The sequence below is a fragment of the Mustela nivalis genome (genome assembly GCF_964662115.1).
Source record: "Mustela nivalis genome assembly, chromosome: 19".
NCBI classification, from domain to species: Eukaryota; Metazoa; Chordata; class Mammalia; order Carnivora; family Mustelidae; genus Mustela; species Mustela nivalis.
Genome location: NC_139038.1, coordinates 26,555,795 through 26,575,697, shown reverse-complemented (window position 1 = coordinate 26,575,697; position 19,903 = coordinate 26,555,795). Strand labels below are relative to the sequence as shown.

Here is a 19,903-nt window from a genome sequence, read left to right as displayed (position 1 = left end):
AATATCCAAATCTCTGTTTTGAGGGAAACTATGAGATCCAGGCTCCCTTTTATCCTACCCTTGTTCTGTCTGCTTTTCAAACACATCTGGATTTCAAAGGAAATTGAAGCCACGTGTAAGCGATGAATCACAGACACGGAAACCGTCGGGTGGATTTTGCACAATCCATTTAATATTTCAACCCTTCAGAGTCCAATTTTTCTTCCCCTTTCCATTCCTTACTTTTTGTTTTTCCTTCTTCTTCCCCGTCTTCTAAATATCCCCCTTACCTGCAGAGAGAGAGAAAGGGGCTTGGGTGGTTTGGTTACTTTTTTTTTTTTTTTTTTTGCGGGCACTTTTCCTGCAAAGACTGGGGCCCTTCCTCCCTCTTCTCACTGACACCCCCTGGTGGGTCCTGCAAACTCAGCCCTCTGTGTGGCTTCTTGTCCCATTGGCCCCCGCTGTTGCCAGGAGGCAGACGTGTCTCTCACCCCTCCAGGCCGGCCTCTGCAGGCATGCCCGACAGCAAGCGAAGAGAGTGTTGTATATCCCTCAAGAAGGAGCTGTAATTTGGCCAAGGGTCTTTTTATCACTGCTCTGCAAATTGCCTCGAAAGGAATGCCACTTAAAGAGAGGTAGCCTGTTAATAAGGCGGCGCGGAACAGGCTAATTCCAGTCACGACTTGCCTGCCATGCTCAACTGCTATTTGAAGAGAAACGCTCTTTGCTTGGGAAGTATATTTGGCACCGTGTGTAACAAACATCAAGAAACCCTGATTCAATCCAGTTTGGCATTACTTGAGAGGAATCCGGCTTGAAAAGATCCCGGAGTAGCTCTGGGTTTGGCCTAACCCCAACCCGAGGCGTGAGATGGGACAGGCAGCAAAAAGTTGCCCCCACCAAAAATATCGCCCTGAACCATCCCGGTCCCCTAGTGATTCTCCCCACTCCTCGGACTCACGGTGCAAAACACGTTCACGGCGCGTTTGCGGGTCCAGTGGAACACTGGCACATCTTTCACATCTTTGTCAGCGAGACATTAAAGCCTCCGTGTACAGCCTTCCGCGGGGTCCCACCCTCAAGGGCATATCCCATCTGTAGGGAAGCAGGCATCTGGGGCAGTGAGCGGCGCCCGGGGCTCTGTTCAGCCCATCGGGGCTGTTGCTTCTTGCAGCCACGTGATGTCGGTGTTGAAGACTGATTCCGCACAGTTCCCAAACGATCCACTTGGTGACCTAAATCCCAAGGGGAGCCAGCCGTGGTGGTTCCTCGAGGGCCCACAATCCCACAGTCCTCTTCTTTGGGGGTTAGCACAGCCAAGAGCGTTTCGTGCTCACTTGCATAGCTTTTAACACTCCTGCGATCAGCCACTACTCTGAGCATGGTGTTAAGGTGTCTGGGTGTGTGCGAGCTTCCTTAGCTAAGGCCATACCCAGCATACACCCTATTGTTGAACTGAGCACTGTAATTAGCCCAGATCTAGAACACAGCTAGGACCTCCCTATGTCTTTTCTTATTTTTTTGTTTAAGATTTTGTTGATTTATTTGAGAGAGAAAGGGAGAGAGAGTATGAAAGGGGAGAGGGGCAGAGGGAAAAGCAGACGCCCCGCTTAGCAGGGAGCCCCATGTGGAACTCGATCCCAGAACTTGGGGATCATGACCTGAGCTGCAGGCAGTCGCCCAACCAACTGAGCCACTCAGGCCCCCCACCCTTTCTTTTAAATAGTTTTATTTCAAGGGTCTTGCTGCCTTTCTGTGTTCCTTTGCTATGGCCAGGGCCTCTTGGTCAACCTCCTAAACTTGGTGAATAACAACCCCGTCGACACACACATGCCTAAGTCACAGAAGGACCCCGGGGCCCAACTGAAAATCTCCAGCTTTCCTCGCAGGTAGGAGCAGTCAGTGGGGGGGAGCCACTGGGTAGAACTTCTGGGAAATGACTCTCGATCTTTTCCCCTTGTTTCCATCTGGAGGCCAGACTTACAGAGAAAACCCTAAGAAGCTCTCTTGGACCATGAAGTGACCCAGGAGATAAGGATGTTGGAGAGAGAAAAAAATAGGAAGAATTTGGGTCCCTAATGACAGAGGAGCTGCCTTTGATTGCACTGCCTTTGATTCATCTTTTCGCTGGACTGGCCAAACTTTAATATGCTTGCTCATTATCTGTTAAAATGCAAATTCTGATTTAGTGGGTCTGGGGTGGCCTGAGAGTCTGCAGTTCTCACGTGACCCCTGGTTAAGGGTGCCAGGTAAAATACAGAGCACCCGGGTAAGTTTGAACTTGAGAGAAACCACAAATGAATTTTTAGTGTAAGCATGTCCTAAATGTTCTTACATGGAATATACTTAAGTTAAAAAATTAGTGTAAGTATGATCCAGATCTTATATACTGAACCAAGAGTAAGTTTCCTTTTAGGAGCAGCAAAAATGTGTATTGGCTCTAAGGGTCTTAGAGTTCATGGGGCTGCTGGCTTTCCAGCGTCTTTGCACTGTTCAGTATTGATAGATAGAAAAGAAACTCAGTCAATCCAAGTTGGGTTTTAAAACAAAAGTCAATGGATAACGTCCATGGGAAGCCCTTGGACTCCAAGAGAGATGTCCAGCAGGTCACCAGGAACAATGACTCAGCGGTTGAGGACAGATGGGTCTCTCTGCCTCTCTCTGTGGGCTTGAGTTTTGTCCTATCTTGGCTCTTGTCTCCTTACTATGAACCAGCATCTCCTTTCTTTTTTTTTCATCTGGTGTCTGCTACACTTTCAGCTTGCCCATGCTTTTTATCATGACACCAGCCATGATCTTGGCTCCCCTGAAGTAGAAGGGCAGTGTGGCATCAAGGCTCAAAGCATGGACTCCAGATTCCGCGCTGGCACCGCCATTGTTGGTCCAATGGCAGGGGAGTCATTGTTCTCTCTGTGCACCAACTTCCTTGTCTATAAACAAGGGAGACCGTGGTACCCATCTTGTAGGACTGCTGTGGGCTTGAAATAGGGTGAACTAGGCAAAGTTCTTCAAACAGCGGCCGGCACAAAGTAAGCACTAAATAAATACATGCCAAGGGTTAGCACAGCGCAACTTCTGACTTAAATTCCCAGGCTCCGAGGCAACTTAGTTTAGAATCCCCAGAAGAGGAGGGTCTGACTGGCTCAGCTCTGAGGGCTGCTGGCACAGGGGCTGTGAGGATGTCAGTAGTGTCTTTGGGAAACGAAGATGGGGCCTCCGTCCTGTGGGAAGCCAAGGGGGAAGCACCCGCCTTGCCGTATTCGGAAACAGCATCCTGGAGAAGTGACACTGATCATCTCACAGAACACAGAGGCTTCCGGGTGGGAAAGGACAAGAACACCCCAGGCAGGGAGAAGACTTTGAAGCACAAGGAACAGAGAGCTGTGACAGAGCTTGATGCCCTCTCTGGGCTTCATTAGCGGCACCAAAGATGTGGGATGAGATGGGGACCAGCAAGCCATGGAGACGGGAGGTCAACAGGCAAGACAAAGATGTCTTACTGGCAAACTCAGGTGTTTGAACTTCATTCTGCGATATCAGACTAAAGCCAAGAACCTCTCAAGGTCCTTTATGCCCGATCAGCAGTCTGGGAGCTCACTTTGAGAATTTTTCTTAGAAACCTTCTGGTGGGATAACTCAGGACAAGTTGATGTCGCCTCTCTGAGCCTCAGGCTTCTTGTCTGTAGTAGGTGACTAATAATAGTGCCTGCCCCATGGAGTCATGAGGACTAAGTGAATTATTATATGGCCAGAACTTAGAACAGTGCTTGGCAAATGGTAGTTGCCCAGTAAACACGGATTTCTGTTATCCGTATTTCAATGATAGTTTTAAAATTAACGTGGGCATTTTTTAGGTCTCTTGGGTGGCCCACTTATAACTGGGCGCTGCGATGGAATTATTGTGCGCATGCGTGCGTTAATATTTATGAACTCGCCAGCGCTGGTTAGCATGACTTTCACTGTCATGGGTTAATGGGAAAGGAGCAGAGGTGGAACTCATCCTTGTTGCAAGTGAGGTTCGCCTAGTGTCAGAACCTGGTATTCGAACAAAGGTATCCCAACGTGTTCAAACCGAGGGAGGGGCATGGAGCACTGAGCCATCCCGGGGCCAGTGCACAAAGGGGAACCCCCGTGAGAAAGAGCCAACCTACATCATAGCAGCCAACATAGCACCATCACCGCTCTGCCCCGGGGCCCCTGAGTTTTGGCCAAGCAACCTCATCCCATTAAAGTAATGTTAATTTGAATTTTACTGGTTCTATAGGCTTCCTTACTTTTCTTTTTTAATTGATAAATTTGGCTTCATGATTGGATAAGAGCTGTGAACATATGAAGTTGATGCCGAGTTTTATGTTGGGACATATTTAAGGAACAGGATAGCAAAGATCATGTGAGTCAATACAGGCCACTTACCATTTTTGTGTTATTATTATCACTCGCATTTGAGAATACTGTGGACAACCAGGAGGGCGTCAGAGGGCTCTGTGCTGGGGAGTGGCGTGATTCTGTGTTTCAGAAAGCTCAGGCATAGGAGCGAGGGTGGGCGGAAGGAAGGGTCAGGGGCAATTTCTGTGGCCCCGGCAGCACGTGTTGCTCTGAGAAACTAACAGCCTTATGGCAATCACCACACATTGTCTATATGGGATTTATGCCTTCGGGTTTAGGGTTACAGTGGTGGTTTGCCTTGGAGCAGAGCTGGCTTCAGGACTATGTGGTGCCTACAGTCACCCAAGGGCCCCACGATCAGGACACCACATGTGACTTAAAGCTCTGCTGTCGCCGTCTTGAAAATGCTTCATAAATCTTTGAGCAATTCCCGTGCTTTCATTTTGCACTGGGTCTTGCAAATTATATGGTTGGTCCTTCTTGGACTGAGGGGTTTTTCAGGACACGAGATGTTCAGTGTTGAAACTGGGACAGGCCCAGGTGAACTGGGGTGGTTGGTCACCCGAACTGGCACATAAGGCCAAGGCCAGGAAGAAAACAGGTTCACTTGAAGGGGCATCTGGTGACTTTATTTCCAAAGCCCAGGCCACTGCAATGAAGGCACCAGGAAGAAGGTTTGCGGAGACCCCAGGTTTGGATAACGAGCACAGCCAGGTTCAGGGTGTCAGCTCAGAGACACAGGCCAGGCTGTCGCCAGAGGGGCCGCTCGCTGGTGGGTGGCTGGGGGAGGCCAGGGAAGCAGCTGGACCTCATCTGGCTGGAGGAGTGAATGGAATGGGGGAGGAGATGGCGTGGCTCTTTGAAAACTGTGGTGACACAGCAAAGGAAACAGTATGGGGACACATCTCCTTCCAGGCTTGCTTTTTCCAAAGCATGAGACATGCACAGAAATCTCCCAGCCATCTTGAGAAGTAAAAGTTGCTGCTGATTCTGTAATGAGAGACCCCGGCAAGAGAAGAGCCAGGCACCTTCACGGTCAGCTCTCAAACTCAGACCGGCTCTGCAGCCTGCTGCCGCCTAATCCCAGGTAACGGGTAAGGCAAGGAGGAGGAGGAAAAAAATAAATAATTCTTTGGCTTGCCGGGTCCCCTGCTTTGGCCAAAGCAAGACTCGAGGAACCCAGAGAACAGACAGGCCAGGATCATGGGAAGCAACAAAGGTAGAAGAAGCCTCAAGACAAGCATCTCTCTCATTGTGGCCCAAATTCTTTGCCCTTCCCCAGAAGATACTCCTACCCATTCCCTGTGAACTAGAATGAGCCAGTCGTCCTCTGAGATTAGGCCAAGCTGGTCTACAACAAGGAAAGGTTACACAGTCTCCTGGGTGCTGGCAGAAAACATTAGAATTTCTGTGCCTTTTACATTTTTTTTTAATTTTATTTATTTATTTGACAGAGAGAAATCACAAGTAGATGGAGAGGCAGGCAGAGAGAGAGAGAGAGAGGGAAGCAGGCTCCCTGCTGAGCAGAGAGCCCGATGCGGGACTCGATCCCAGGACCCTGAGATCATGACCTGAGCCGAAGGCAGCAGCTTAAGCCACTGAGCCACCCAGGCGCCCGCCTTTTACATTTTTAATCTCGTGCTTTTCAGTGGCCCCTTTTGCACGTGCATTGTCATTAGGAGAACATACAGTTCAACATAGAATAGATTTATATTCATTTGCATAATGGGGTGCCCATTTGCCCCACTTGCTTTTTTTTTTTTCTTTTGAAGGAGGTGTCCATGATCGTAAGTATTTGGAGACTCTTGGCTCGGGTGTTTTAAGCCTTTGGAGGCAAAAAGAGTCTGTAAATTTCTATTGAGGCTCTCTTTTCCTTCCCACCACTGAAGAGATCATGTGCCCCAACCATGCAGAGCATCAGATACAGGTGATGAAGAGTCACAGGCATTCGGTGTCCCTGTGGTGTGTCCGGTAGGATGCAGGAGACGGTGGGACGCTTAGAAGGGGCTTAACGCATGTTTTGGAATAAAAGGTGGAGGGTGTGATTTAACCAATGGTTAAGGAGTTACCGGGTAGCCAGAGAATGGAAAGGCATTGTAAGCAATAGAAAGAATGTGAGCAAAAATATGGAACGAGTGGTATCCCATTTGTGGTTGTGAGAACTCGGGTGGTAAGAGCGGAGAGGATGTTTGGGACAGCGGGTGACTTGGCCCCCAGTGGGAAGAAGACAAAGAAGGAAAGGTACCTTGTCCTAGAATAGTGCCGGAATGTAGCAAGTGCTCCGTGCATATATTGGGAATGAATGAAGCAAAGGATGCATTAAAGACAATCTTGAGTGCCAGGATAAGGAGATGAGATTTAACAGTAAGCCATGAGAAGGTACAATAACAACACTGGTCAACATTTATTATCTTCAGTGGTTTTGAGAATGGGCTGAAGTGCTCAGATCTTCACTTTGGGAAAACGGGCATATATCGTGCGTGCATTGGTTAGTGAGGCAGTAAGGTCCAACATGGCATCTGCTTCAGTGGAGCTTTAATTCTGTTGGTGGAGGCAGACATTGAAGGAACATAAATGCACAGAAAAATAAGTAAGTACAGAGCTAGGAAGCAGAAAGCCAGGGTAGCATGAGATTAAATAATGATGATTTGGAATCAGCCAGGCAGAGGGGGAGGAAAAGAGCATTTCTAGCAGAGGGATAAGCCCATGCAAGCACCCGGAGTTAAAGAAGGGGTTGGCACACTGGAGAAGGTAAACAAAATGGAACAAAACAACAACAAAACTAATGTGACTGGCGCTCAGGAATCCTGTGGAGAGAGTGGCCCAAGGTGAGCCTGGAAAGAGGCAGGAGCTAGGCCAGGCCAGGAGGGACAGCTTAAGGATATTGATTCTTATCCAAAGAGCAAGAAGGAGCCATTGTAGGGTCTACATAAAGGAGTGGAGAACTTCTATTTAGTTGGGTTTTTTTTTTTTAAGATTTTATTTATTTATTTGACAGAGGGAGAGAAAACACAAGCAGGAGGAGTGGCAGGCAGAGGGAACGGGAGAAGCAAGGAGACTGATGTGGGGCTCGATCCCTGGACCCTGAGATCATGACCCGAGCCAAAGGCAGCTGCTTAACCTGAGTGAGCCACCCAGGCGCCCCTTCTATTTAAGTATTTTAACAGATGACTTCCAAGTGCACAAGTCTAAATGATTTGTACCTGGATAATAAGCCTACAATTTCCTCCCACCCTCTGCCAGACAGTCATGATGTACAAGTACATGAGGTGTTTGCTAGTAATAATACTCTGGAGTGAAAGTATTTTAACGATATCAATCAGTTCTTTGATTGTTTGCTGCACTGAAGAGGCAAGCAGTCCAGAGGTAGGTGATTCCAGAGCTCACCCAGCTGCTCAGCTCCATAGCTTCTCTAGGATTCTCTTGGCCCTTTCCTCATGGTCACAGTTTGGCTGCCACAACTCCAAACATCACATCATCCCTGTCAGTACATAAAGCAGAAAGAAAGAAGAAGGCCTTTTCCTATACCTTCCCTCTTATTAGCTCAGGGAGGGTATATCTCCTGCGAACCTCTAGCAGATTTTCTCTTTATGGAGATTAGCTCACAGGCTGTGCCATAGTGAACCTGGGAAAGTGAGCTATCATCATTTTCTGCTCCTATCTAGGAGGTGATCTCCTCTAGCACAGAAGGGCCTCTGGACCGGCCAACAAGAGTATCTGCTGTGACCACTTCTTGATGGGGGGGTTTACTTTTCACTGTCTGTTCTGAGACATTCTGATTCAGTCTATGAAAAGAAGTTCCTCTTTCTTAGGGGAACCCTCTTACACTGTTGGTGGGAATGCAAGTTGGTGCGGCCTCTTTGGAGAACAGTGTGGAGATTCCTCAAAAAATTAAGACTAGAACTTCTCTATGACCCTGCAATTGCACTCCTGGGTATTTACCCCAAAGATACAGATGTCGTGAAAAGAAGGGCCATCTGTACCCCAATGTTTATAGCAGCAATGGCCACGGTCGCCAAACTATGGAAAGAACCAAGATGCCCTTCAACGGACGAATGGATAAGGAAGATGTGGTCCATATACACTATGGAGTATTGTGCCTCCATCAGAAAGGATGAATACCCAACTTTTGTAGCAACATGGATGGGACTGGAAGAGATTATGCTGAGTGAAATAAATCAAGCAGAGAGAGTCAATTATCATATGGTTTCACTTATTTGTGGAGCATAACAAATATCATGGAGGACAAGGGGTGATAGGAGAAGGGAGTTGGGGTAAATTGGAAGGGGAGGTGAATCATAAGAGACTATGGACTCTGAAAAACAATCTGAGGGGTTTGAAGTGGCAGGGGTATGGGAGGTTGGGGTACCAGGTGGTGGGTATTATAGAGGGCACGGATTGCATGGAGCACTGGGTGTGGTGAAAAAATAATGAATACTGTTATGCTGAAAATAAATAAATTGAAAAATTAAAAAAAAAAAAAGAAGTTCCTCTTTCTTGCACTGAAACAGAAACCAGATCATGTGGAATATAGGGCAATCTGGACAGCTCGGAAGAAGGTGCTAAAGGTAATGGTCAGTGGTAATCAAGGCAAACATAAGGATTACTGAGCCCAGCATTGGGCCTCTTCCGCAGATTGCACAATGGGGCTAATTACCTGCTTGTGGCACAGCTCGCTGTGAGGGAAGGAGCACTGGCTGAGGAGTCAGGAGACAGCTACCCTTGTGCATTCCATCCTTGACCAGCTGGATGACCTTAGGCAAGGCACCACTTGTTTATAAATGAAGGATTTCCCCCCCCCAGACATATAACATATAAAATAATATAACAAACATCTCCCCAGCCCAGAGCAAACATCACAGGAACCACAGAGACCCCGGGGTTACTCTCCTGCAGTATCTTCCCCCTGCCTTTGGCTACAGTTTTTTTAATTTGATGCTGATGATCCCTTGAATTGGAGCATTTCTGCTATATATTTGTGTCCTTAAACAATCCATGGTCATGTTTAGTATATGTCTGAAACTTGGTATAAAGCGGTGCTTTACTAACGCATTCTTTGACCGTTTATTTTATCATCAACACATTGTTGTTTCTTCCCTCCATATTGTAGGGGATATGTACACCCCCAGTTCATTCAGTGTAGTGCCTATACTACTTTCAGTATTTAAATGTTCCCATTTATTTATCCTTTGTGCCACTGAGAGATTGTTACCATTTGTGTTTGCTGTTCTGACCTGATATTTTGTATACCTTTCCCTGGGCACATGTATGCAGTTTCTCTAGGGTGGGGAACAGGGCAAGCATCGCTTCCTGAGCATAGCACACAATTTAGAGTCACACCCCGCAGGACTGGGTTCCAGTTCGGCTACATACCAGCTGCATGGCCCTGGGCAATGAGCCCTCTAACCTCCCTCCCCCAGCTCTGCATCTGGTTTAAGGATGTTAATTGCATTATATTAAATTATGTCCATCAAATAAGTGCCTAGCAGAGCCCAGGACAGTAGGTTTGAGTTGGTGGCTCCCCCTGCCTTTCCCTCTGTTCTTCTTTTGTTTCATTATATATAAAATGGTGATTATATCTCTTAGCTTGCTAACTGCCCAGGATGGAAGGGAATACCTAAGAGGTAGTACTTTGGGAAATTTTTTTTTTTTTTTAAGATTTTATTTATTTATTTGTGAGAGAGAGCACAAGAGGAGGGAGGGTCAGAGGGAGAAGCAGACTCCTCGCTGAGCAGGGACCCCCCACCACCACCATGTGGAACTTGATTCCAGGACCCCAGGATCATGACCTGAATCAAAGGCAGATGCTTAACTGACCGAGCTACCCAGGTGCCCAACTTCTGTCCTTTAAGACAAAAACATTCTAAGATCAGCCAAATCGTGCAATTCAGTATAATATATCAAAGTGCTTCAAAAGTGAAAAACAGGGGCGCCTGGGTGGGTTAAAGCCTCTGCCTTCAGCTCAGGTCACGATCCCAGGGTCCTGGGATAAAGCCCCGCATCAGGCTCTCTGCTCAGTGGGGAGCCTGCTTCCCTTCCTCTCTCTCTCTCTGCTTGCCTCTCTGCCCACCTGTGATCTCTGTCTGTCAAATAAATAAATAAAATCTTTAAAAAAAAAAAAAAAGGTGAAAAACAGTCCTCATTCATCCATTCATTCATTGGACATTTTTTTTCCAGACTTTTTTTTTTTGAGGTCTCTTACACACCAGGCATCAGGTCATCAAAGATCAGACAGACACAGGCATGGACTTCATCTCCACGCAAACTGTAGAGTGCCTACAGAGAAACGTGGTGAACCAGTTAACGCACAAGTAAGTGCAAAATGTGGTGAGAGGAATGAAAATAAGAACAAGATGAACACATCATGATCTTAGCACTTCCTGGGTGCCCTGCACTGAAACTGACTTAATTCTCACAACGACCTCATGAAGTCGATACTGTTATTGCATGGGTCAGAAACCTGGCGGGAAGCTGATGGCACACGCCAAGGGGAAATTGAGTCCAGTGCGGTGGAGGGTTTATTTACAAGGTGTGGGCAGGGCTACCAGCGGGGGATGGGAAGTACCTGAGGTCAGCCACATCAGGAGACTGTGACCATTAATGGTGCTGAAGGAGCACAATGTGGGGAGTGGGGAGCAGTACCTAGAAGTTAGGACCCTGAGGTCCTAATCAGGAGATTGAGTAAGGGGGGTGGAGCCCCCGCCCACCAGACAGTGAGCTGGGTGAATAAATAGCCTGATCTCTCATTGACTGAATCCAGCCGGAGGATGTAAGAAAACCTTTGATCGGTCCCATAGAGACTAGAGGAACGTGAAAAAGGAGAGCAAATAGAGAATGTCCACGACCATCGTTCTCCTTATTTGCAAGTGGGGTAGAAAAGGCACAGAGAGAGGGAAGAACAGCTAGATAAAGGACAATCAAAAGGCAACCTTTTGGTATTGTGTGATCCAGGAAGGCTTCTCTAAGGAGGTGACCCGTCCAGTGAATCAGAACCAGCGGAGGAGAGAATGTTCCCGAGAGGATTTGCACGAGTCAAGATCCTACGTCAGGAAAGTTCCAGGTGTGTCGGAGGATCAGAAGGAAGATCAGATTAGAGTGGTGGCAGTGTTTGAGCAAGGGGGAGAGAGATGTTGTCCCAAAGAAAGTGTTTATTCTTGGTACAAGCGTCTGCTCCCAAGGAGCTTGGCTAGAAGGTTCCTCAGGGCTTGGCTCTCTCATCTGGATTCACAGAGGGCCTGCTGTGGACACCAGGCTGGCTTCTCCTCATTGGGTCACCCCAGTGGAGTGTGGTGACCTAAGAGTGCCCGCTTCTCAGCTGGAGGTTCTTGGCAGGATGCCCAGGCCGGATGGACTGGCTGAGCTTGGCTCCAGGCCGGGAGGACCCTGCAACGCGGCAGTCCATCCGCTGAGTGATGAGCACTGCCTAATGGCGCAGAATGTGTTTAAAATGCAATCCAGGTGCTGGGCCCTATTGTACATGCAGTACCATGGGAGAGGCTCCATCCTTGGCCGAATAGACTCCCATATCCACAAGGGCACCACTTACAGTGAGATTGCACTGAAATTGACATTGGAGGGAGGTGGCCTCCATGAGGGAGAAAGGAGCAGATGGAAGGGAGGCAGAGGGCACCTCGGCTCTGGGCACCAGGCAATTGCCGTAGGTCTCGGTCACTGCTGTCCTACACCCCTGTTCCCGCAAAGGGCAAGGCGTGTTTCTGGTGGATAACAAAATCTCGTGCCTGTATTTGCAGGCTGGAATCCAAGTGTGGGCATTATATAATTTATGTATTTATTTTAGTAACTTATCCAGGTATGCACAGGTGTATCTGTCCATCCATCTACCCATCTGTCCTTCTAGCTCTCTATCTCTCTATCATTTATCTGTCTATCACAAACAGTTAAATAGGGCAAACATTTACTTCATTCAGGGAATGCTTAGAAGCACATTAACTTGTTCATCCTCACAAAAACCCTGTGATGTAGGTACTCTAATAATGCCCATTTTAAGATGGTGATGTTGAGGCCCAGAGGGTTTCTGTCACTTGCCCGATGTCATTGCACAGCGAGTAAGTGCGAGAGTGGAGATTTGAACCCAGGATGACTGGCTCCAGAGGAAGGCTGAGAATAGTAGTGAGCACCTTCATATCTTCCACCTCAGACCCCAAATCGTAGCCACTATACAACCTCTGCTGTTTCTCACTCTCTCTCTGCACACACACATACACATGCACACACATGCACACACACACGTTTTCCTAAACCACTTGAAAGTAAATTGCATATTTCATGATTCTTTACCCCATCAATTCTCCTAGAATTCTATTTATTTTTCCCCCAGCTTTATTGATTTGTAACTGGCGTATAACACTGAGTAAGTTTAAGGTGTGCAATGCGATGACTCGATACATGCATGTATCGTGAAATATCACAGTAAGCGTGTCCATCACCCAACATCATTAGTTGTGTGTGTGGACGAGAAGAACTTTTAAGATTTACTCTCTTAGCAACTTTAAAGTATGTAATACAATATTACTAACTACAGTCACCTTGCTGTACCGACATCCCCAGGACTCGTTTATTTATAACTGGAAGATTGTATCTTTTAACCGCCCCACCTCACCTGCTTTCCCCACCCACCACCTCTGGCAACCACCAATCTCGTGTGTTTCCAGGAGTTTTGTTATTCCAAATTCCACCTGTAGATGCGATCATAGAGTATTTGTCTTTCTCTGCCTGATTCATTCCACTTAGCCCACTTCCCTGAAGAGTCATCCCTATCTTTGTTACAAGTAACAGAATTTCCTTCAGTTTTATGGCCACTATCCCACTGGGTATACGCGCCCCAGCTTCCCTACCCATTCATCCATCCATGGACACTCGGGTTGTTTGCAGGTCTTGGCTCTTGTGAAAAATGCCCCAGTGAGCATGGGGGTGCAGATACCTCTTTGAGTAGTGATTTCCTTTCCTGTGGTTATTTACCCAGAAGTGCAGTTGCTGGATCCTACAGTGACTCCATTCTTGTTTTTGCGAGGCCCCTCCATACTGTCTCCCATGCTGGCCGCACCAGCTTGCACTCCCACCAGCAGCGCACAAGGGTTCCTCTTTCTCTGTCTTCTTGCCGACGCTTGTTATCTCTTGTCTTTTTTTTTTTTTTTAAGATTTTGTTTATTTATTTGATAGAGATCACAAGTAGTCAGAGAGGCAGGCAGAGAGGGAGGAGGAAGCAGGCTCCCCACTGAGCAGAGAGCCCAACTGCAGGGCTCTATCCCAGGACCCTGGGATCATGACCTGAGCTGAAGGCAGAGACTTTAACCCACTGAGCCACCCACGTGCCCCATCTCTTGTCTTTTTGATAACTGGCATCCTAACCTCTCTGAGGTGATTACTCGTTGTGGTTTTGATTTGCATTTCCCTGATGATGAGCGATGTTGCGCTGCTTTTCTGGTATCTCTTGGCCATTTGAATACCTTCTTTGGAAAATTGTCTGTTCAGGTCTTTTGCCTATTTTTAATTTGAGTTATTTGGGCTTTTTTTCTTTTCCTTTTTTTTTACATTGTTGAGCTGTATGAGTTTGTGTTCTCAAACCTCGCTAACTACAGATAGGACACTGTCTTGTGATTTCTTTTATTATTATTATTATTATTAACATATAATGTATTATTAGCCCCAGGGGTACAGGTCTGTGAATCGTCAGGCTTACGCACTTCACAGCACTCACCATAGCACATACCTTCCCCAGTGTACATAACCCCACCACCCTTTCCCTACCCCCCTACCCCCGCCTCAGTTTGTTTCATGAGATGAAGAGTCTCTTATGATTTGTCTCCCTCCTGATCCCATCTTGTTTCATTTTTTCCTTCCCTACCTCCCACCCCTCCCCCAACTCTGCCTCTCAAATTCCTCTCATCAGGGAGATCATATGATCATTGTCTTTCTCTGATTGACTTATTTCGCTCAGCCTAATACCCTCTAGTTCCATCCACACCGTCGCAAATGGCTCTTACGATTTCTTTTTAGCTGGTGGCCAGTTAAGCCCTTGGGGAAAGATGGACCCTGAGGTGGTGGGGGCCCAGCAGAGCTGACTGAGGAGGTCTGGACAAGAGAGTCCCTTGTAAGAGACAAGAAGGAACCCTCTCTAGCTGAGTGATTCTCTACTTCTTACCCTGATTCTCGAAGCCTGCAGTGTCTGGAGATGAATCTCCGTCATCCTTCACTCCCCCCACCTGAAAAATCGAGCTCCCTCTGCCAGCTCTGCATCACGAGGCCCACAGACATCCGTCAGTCCTCTCCTTCAGTCAGTTCATCTAGAAATTTCTCCGTTGCTGCACAAGGCCACTCAGAGCCGACTCTGTTTCCTTCCCTCAGAGTCTTTCACATTTCATCAGCCATGAGCGGACTATTTTTCAAGTCCCGTTCGCTCTTTTGTTTGTTTCTTTTTTCCTGCCTGGAGCCCATCTCCTTGCTCCTGATTGGTGGTGGGGAAGCCAGTCTTCCTGACAGCTGGAGAGACCTAAATAGATCACGGCCCATAATGGGACCCTACGATAAATAGCGGGGTTGCTCTGAGCGATGGTCGCTCTCAGAATGAGTTATAAAGCCGGCTCACATGTTAGTATGACACATTTGTACACTGTAACTTCTCTTCCATGTGTTGTGTTCCGCGGGGACGGTCCTGAGCCCAAATCTGGCATTTTGCAAAGTCCAACAAGAGTTATTCGTGCAGAGTTTTAACAAAAGCTGCTTTTCGAAGTCTGCATGGGGCAGGGGTCTTGGAAGGGGATAACAGTTGTGAGAGCAAGAGTAGCTCCTGTTTATGGAGCTCTTACTGTAATGCCAGACACTCATAGTTTCCATGCGTGTCTCAGTTAACCTTTGTAGCGGGTCTCTGAGATCTAGGTACTGCAATTATTTCTAGTTTCACAACTGAGAAAATGGAGCTCAGACAGGGGAAGTCCTTTGCCCTAGCCCCAGAGTTTCTGACCCAGTCTGTCTGCGGTGGGACCTGAGAATTTGCATTTCTAACAGGTTTCCAGGTGATGCCGCTTTGCAGGCGGGGGGCCACACTTCTGAGCAGCTGCCCTAGCACCCTGTTTCAGCCATTACCCTAGGTGGGCCTTCACCACAGTTCAGCCGGTAAGTTTCATTACCCGTGTGGACGATCTAGGGCCAGAAGAGGGAAGTGGCGTGCTCAGGAACACACAGGTGCGCCTGGCTTCACAGCCTCTCCTCCACGCACTGACCTGCAGGGACCTTTTAAAAAAAAAAAAAAAAAAAAAAGATTTTATTTATTTATTTGACAGACAGAGATCCCAAGTAGGCAGAGAGGTAGGGAGAGAGAGAGGGGAAAGCAGGCTTCCCACTGAGCAGAGAGCCCGATGCAGGGCTCGATCCCAGGACTCTGGGATCATGACCTGAGTTGAAGACAGAGGCTTTAACCCACTGAGCCACTCAGGTGCCCATGCAGTGACCTTCTGAAGCAGCTTGTCAACAGAGGTTTTAAAAGCAGCATGTCGGGCGCCTGGGTGGCTCAGTGGATTAAGCCTCTACCTTCAGCTCAGGTCATGATCCCAGGGTGCTGGGATCGAGCCCCACATCGGGCTCTCTGCTCAGCAGGGAGCCTGCTTCCCCACCCCCGCCGCCTGCCTCTCTGCCTACTTGTAATCTCTCTCTCTGTCAAATAAATAAATAAAATCTTAAAAAAAAAAAAAAAGGCAGCATGTCAAGCAGAGGATCCGGGGTCCCTTACGGTGCCTCTTCCTCTGCCTGGATATTTTTCCAAACAGCTTGGGAGGACGTTCTCGGACACACACTTCTGTCTCTCTCTCTGTGGTCCATGACTCCATGTGCCCCATGCCCAGGACGGATAAACTCTGTCCCTCCTCGTCACGGCGAATGGCCCTCTGGTGGACCAAAAGAGTTAATGCAACTTCCACAAGGTTTAGGTGGGAAGCACAGAGCCCAAGAACGGGCGCGCGCGCCTGTGTGTGTGTGTGTGTGTGTGTAGTCGTGTGTGTGTGTGTGTGTGGTGTGTGTGTGTGTATAGTCTCACTCCTGGCTGTGCCCTGCGATCGGGGAGGGAGGCGGAAAGGGCCGGCGGTGAGCCCCAGCATCAGAGCTGCTCAAGCATTTGGGCTGTGGGGGGGGGGGGCGCCTAGCATCCCAGACACCCTATAGTGAAAGGGCGTTCCAGGTGAATTCTGAGATCAGCCAGGGGAAAGAGCTGCTGGAGCATGAATCAGAAGCCCCCACGGAGAGCTGGTTAAAACACACATTTCAAAGCTTTGTCCCGCAATTCCAATTCAGCGGGTCTGGGGAGGAGCAACAGAATTTGCATTTCTAACAAGGAGCTGTGTGAGTTTGATCCCTCCTTCCAGAACCAGACTTGGAGCAAGCACACTCATTCATGCCCCGTGCAGGCAGAGAACTACTCTGAACCACAGAGGAGGGAGTGCTTCACAGCACAAAGCCAGTCACTCGCACACCCTGGCTGAGAGCTCAGGTCAGCTGCCTTTAGCCTGAGCCCTGCTTTGCTGCTGGGCTCGGCCTCTGCCTTCAGCAGACATTTGTTAAGGACCGAATAAGGACTTGGTGCTCCTTCAGGTGGGGGGGAGTAGAAAGACAGCCACAGTTCCTGTCTTCCCACACAGGAGTGGAGGGAGGACCTCCAGAGTGGAGGGTCCTGTTGGGTCCAGGGAAAGACACCTAATCCGTGGAGATGGGATCTGGGAAGATTCCAGGAAGAGGTCATGTCTACGGTGAAAACCAGGAGTTGAGTCAAACAAGAGGATACGTTTTCGGGGACAGAATGTTTACTTCAGACAGAGGAAACAGGCTGTGCGCAGAGGGAAAAGAAAGCACTGCAGAGGGTCCTCATCACAAGTAAGCTCTTCTGAGCAACAGCATCTGCCAACCCCTCTCCTGACCGCTGTGCAACATTCACGCATTTCAGACTCTCGGCTGCCTTATGAGGCACGTGCTTCTACTATCCTCATGTTACAGGTGTTGCGTGTGGGGCCCCCCGCGAGGTTGAATGACTGGCCCAAGGTCACACAGCTCAAATACACTGGAGCCAGACTTAGAACCCAGCGTATTGGCTTCCAGAGTCCGGAACTTTGACGCCTCTTTGTGCAAATAATAATCCACTGTGTTGGGACATACAGGAAACAGGGCAGGGCTGTGAGTGTTGCACAGGAGTGGGAGGAAGATGGGACCAGAAGGCAGGGAACAGTTGTGCAAGTCACCCAACTGCTTTAGACCAATCCCAGCGGCAGTGGGAAGTCCCTGAAGGATTGAGTGGGGGTGAGGGGGGGCGGGGGAAAGCGACCCATTTACATGTTCAGGGGAGGAGTAAAGGTCAGGGAAGAGCCCAGATAAAGGTGAGTCAAGGGAGAGAAGCCTTTTACATTCATGATCCTAAAGGAAATCCTGGTTACTTTTATAGTTCAGGGAAAGGGTGCATTTCTGGGCTTCCTACGAAACCCCACTGTCCAGTGTCTCTCCCCGTCAATGGCTCTCCCATGAGCCTGTGATAAAATTAGAACAAAGTGGGGGAAAAAATGGGCTTCCGTGCTCCATTTCAGAGGAGTCCTCTCCATGGCTAGCCCCCGAGTATCGTTTAGCTAGCTCGCTAACTAGAAGCTTTAAAATAACAGAATTGTTTAGTAGCCGAAAAATACAGTTATTAGCTATGATTATAGGGGAATCTGGTGAGCCGTGAACGTGCTCTGCCCGTCTTCTCCTAACTGGCAATTTCGGGCTGCCTCCTCTCCCCACATTTCAGAACGGGAGGGGGGGACCCAAACCTTGCTTGCAAGCGGCTCTACATTGTTTATTTGTTATTTTTAAACAAATCAAATGGAAATTGATCTGCCTTCTTGGGAACACGGTAGCTGCCAAATGGCCTGGCTCTCCTACAGGTTTTCGTGGCAAACACCATCCGTTAGCCATGATCGCTTCAATTGTGAATAATCAGGGAACTAATTACAGCCCTTGTGGCATCGCCCTCACCAGCAGGTAACATAATTCACTACTAAGTGGGGTGAAAATGAGCCTCCCGTGCTTTGGAGGAAATAGTTGTTCCAACCCTTGTCTCCTCCAGGTGTGCCTCTAGGAAGCTGGGGTCCATCAGCTTGAAGGAGAACCTCTCCCACCTGCCCACCTGTCCATGCCTCCCTCCTCAGCAAGCATTGACTGAGGATCTGAGTTTCAGACCCTACCCAATGGAGCTCATATCCTGCAGGGCAAGCTAGATGATAATTAAGTGACTAAAGGAGCTCAATTTCCATGGTTATAAGGGCTGCAGAGAGATGCAAACATCATGTTACCCTGGAAGGAACACTTCTCTGAAGAGACAGCCTCCATCGCTTCTTGGCCTTTTGGCTAAGATCAAGTGTGAAGAGAGCCTCCACAGAGGGCTGACTGAGGAGGGTGTGGCCCTGCCAAGATCTAGGGGCAGAAGTTTCCAGCAAATGCGGAGGCCTGACGAAGGAGCGAGCTGGAGGTTCGCAAGGGCAGAAGGTAGAATTGCCGGATGGACTGATGGAGGTCGTTTCTGCTTTGCAGCCATCGCCCTGAGCTTTGATGTATTCTGAGGGCAGCGGGACACCCCAGAGGGCTTCAAGGAAAGTGGAAGGCAGGAGGCATGTGAGACCAGTGGAGAGAAGAGACCAAAAGTGCAGGCAGAGAGACCAGTGACCACACCTGACTCCTGGCAGCTCTGACCAAGGTACTTAAAGCAGGGCTGGGGAGGAGGGAAGGGTCCCAGGTGTCTGGAATGGAGGGGGAGCCCCTGGCCACTGCACGCTCCAATGACTATCATCCCACGTGTCTGGATGCCTCACTGCATTTCCTCCGCAGACCAGTGGACAGAGCTGCTCTCCTCAAAGCCTATGTTTCTTAAGCACCTGCTGTGTGCATGGGTTGGAGTTCTCTTTAAATATTCTGTCTAGGGGCGCCCGGGTGGCTCAGTCAGTTAAATACCCAACTCTTACTTTTGGCTCAGGTCATGATCTCAGGGTCATGAAGTCAAGCCCTGCATCGAGCTCCATGCGCAGCGTGGAATCAGCCTGACATTCTCTGTCTGTCTATCTCTCTCTTTCTCTCTCTCAAATAAATAAATCTTTTACAAAATAAATTTTAAAGTGCTCTACTGTGATACCAATACTCAAAAGCAATAGATTTGTCCCATTAGAAAAGCAGGGTGATTTCCAGAAAGCCTGCTGTTACAAATATGGAACAGTATCTATTGTCTTTGGTGTGGGGTTACTTCTGGGTCATGAGGAATCCTCGTGAAGAGTTAGATGGACTAACTTCCAGAAAAATGCGTATGCTTGAAAGATCATTCAGACACATACCCCCCCCCAAAAGCCTATCCATGAACACTGCGGGGACCGTGGAACCCCAGCAGATTCCCTCTTATCAAGCGACAGGGCACTCGCCCACTCTATCCAGAAAATCTTTAAATAATACCACCATTTTCAGCCTAAGTGCCACCCAGGACACCCTCCACCAAAAGTCTTTGTGTGCTATAAGCAATGGA

General features: G+C 48.4%; 1 long non-coding RNA gene across 2 annotated transcripts; it reads left to right on the top strand.

Moving 5' to 3' along the window:
* The first annotated feature begins 15,429 nt into the window (after positions 1-15,429).
* LOC309855066 lies at positions 15,430-19,498 on the top strand. 2 transcript variants are annotated; one of them, XR_014306594.1, is made up of 3 exons: positions 15,430-15,498; positions 18,464-19,090; positions 19,367-19,498. It is a non-coding gene; the product is annotated as an uncharacterized lncRNA (long non-coding RNA). The 2 variants fall into 2 exon arrangements; XR_014306595.1 differs by having other exon boundaries at positions 18,464-19,498.
* The last annotated feature ends 405 nt before the right edge of the window (positions 19,499-19,903 follow it).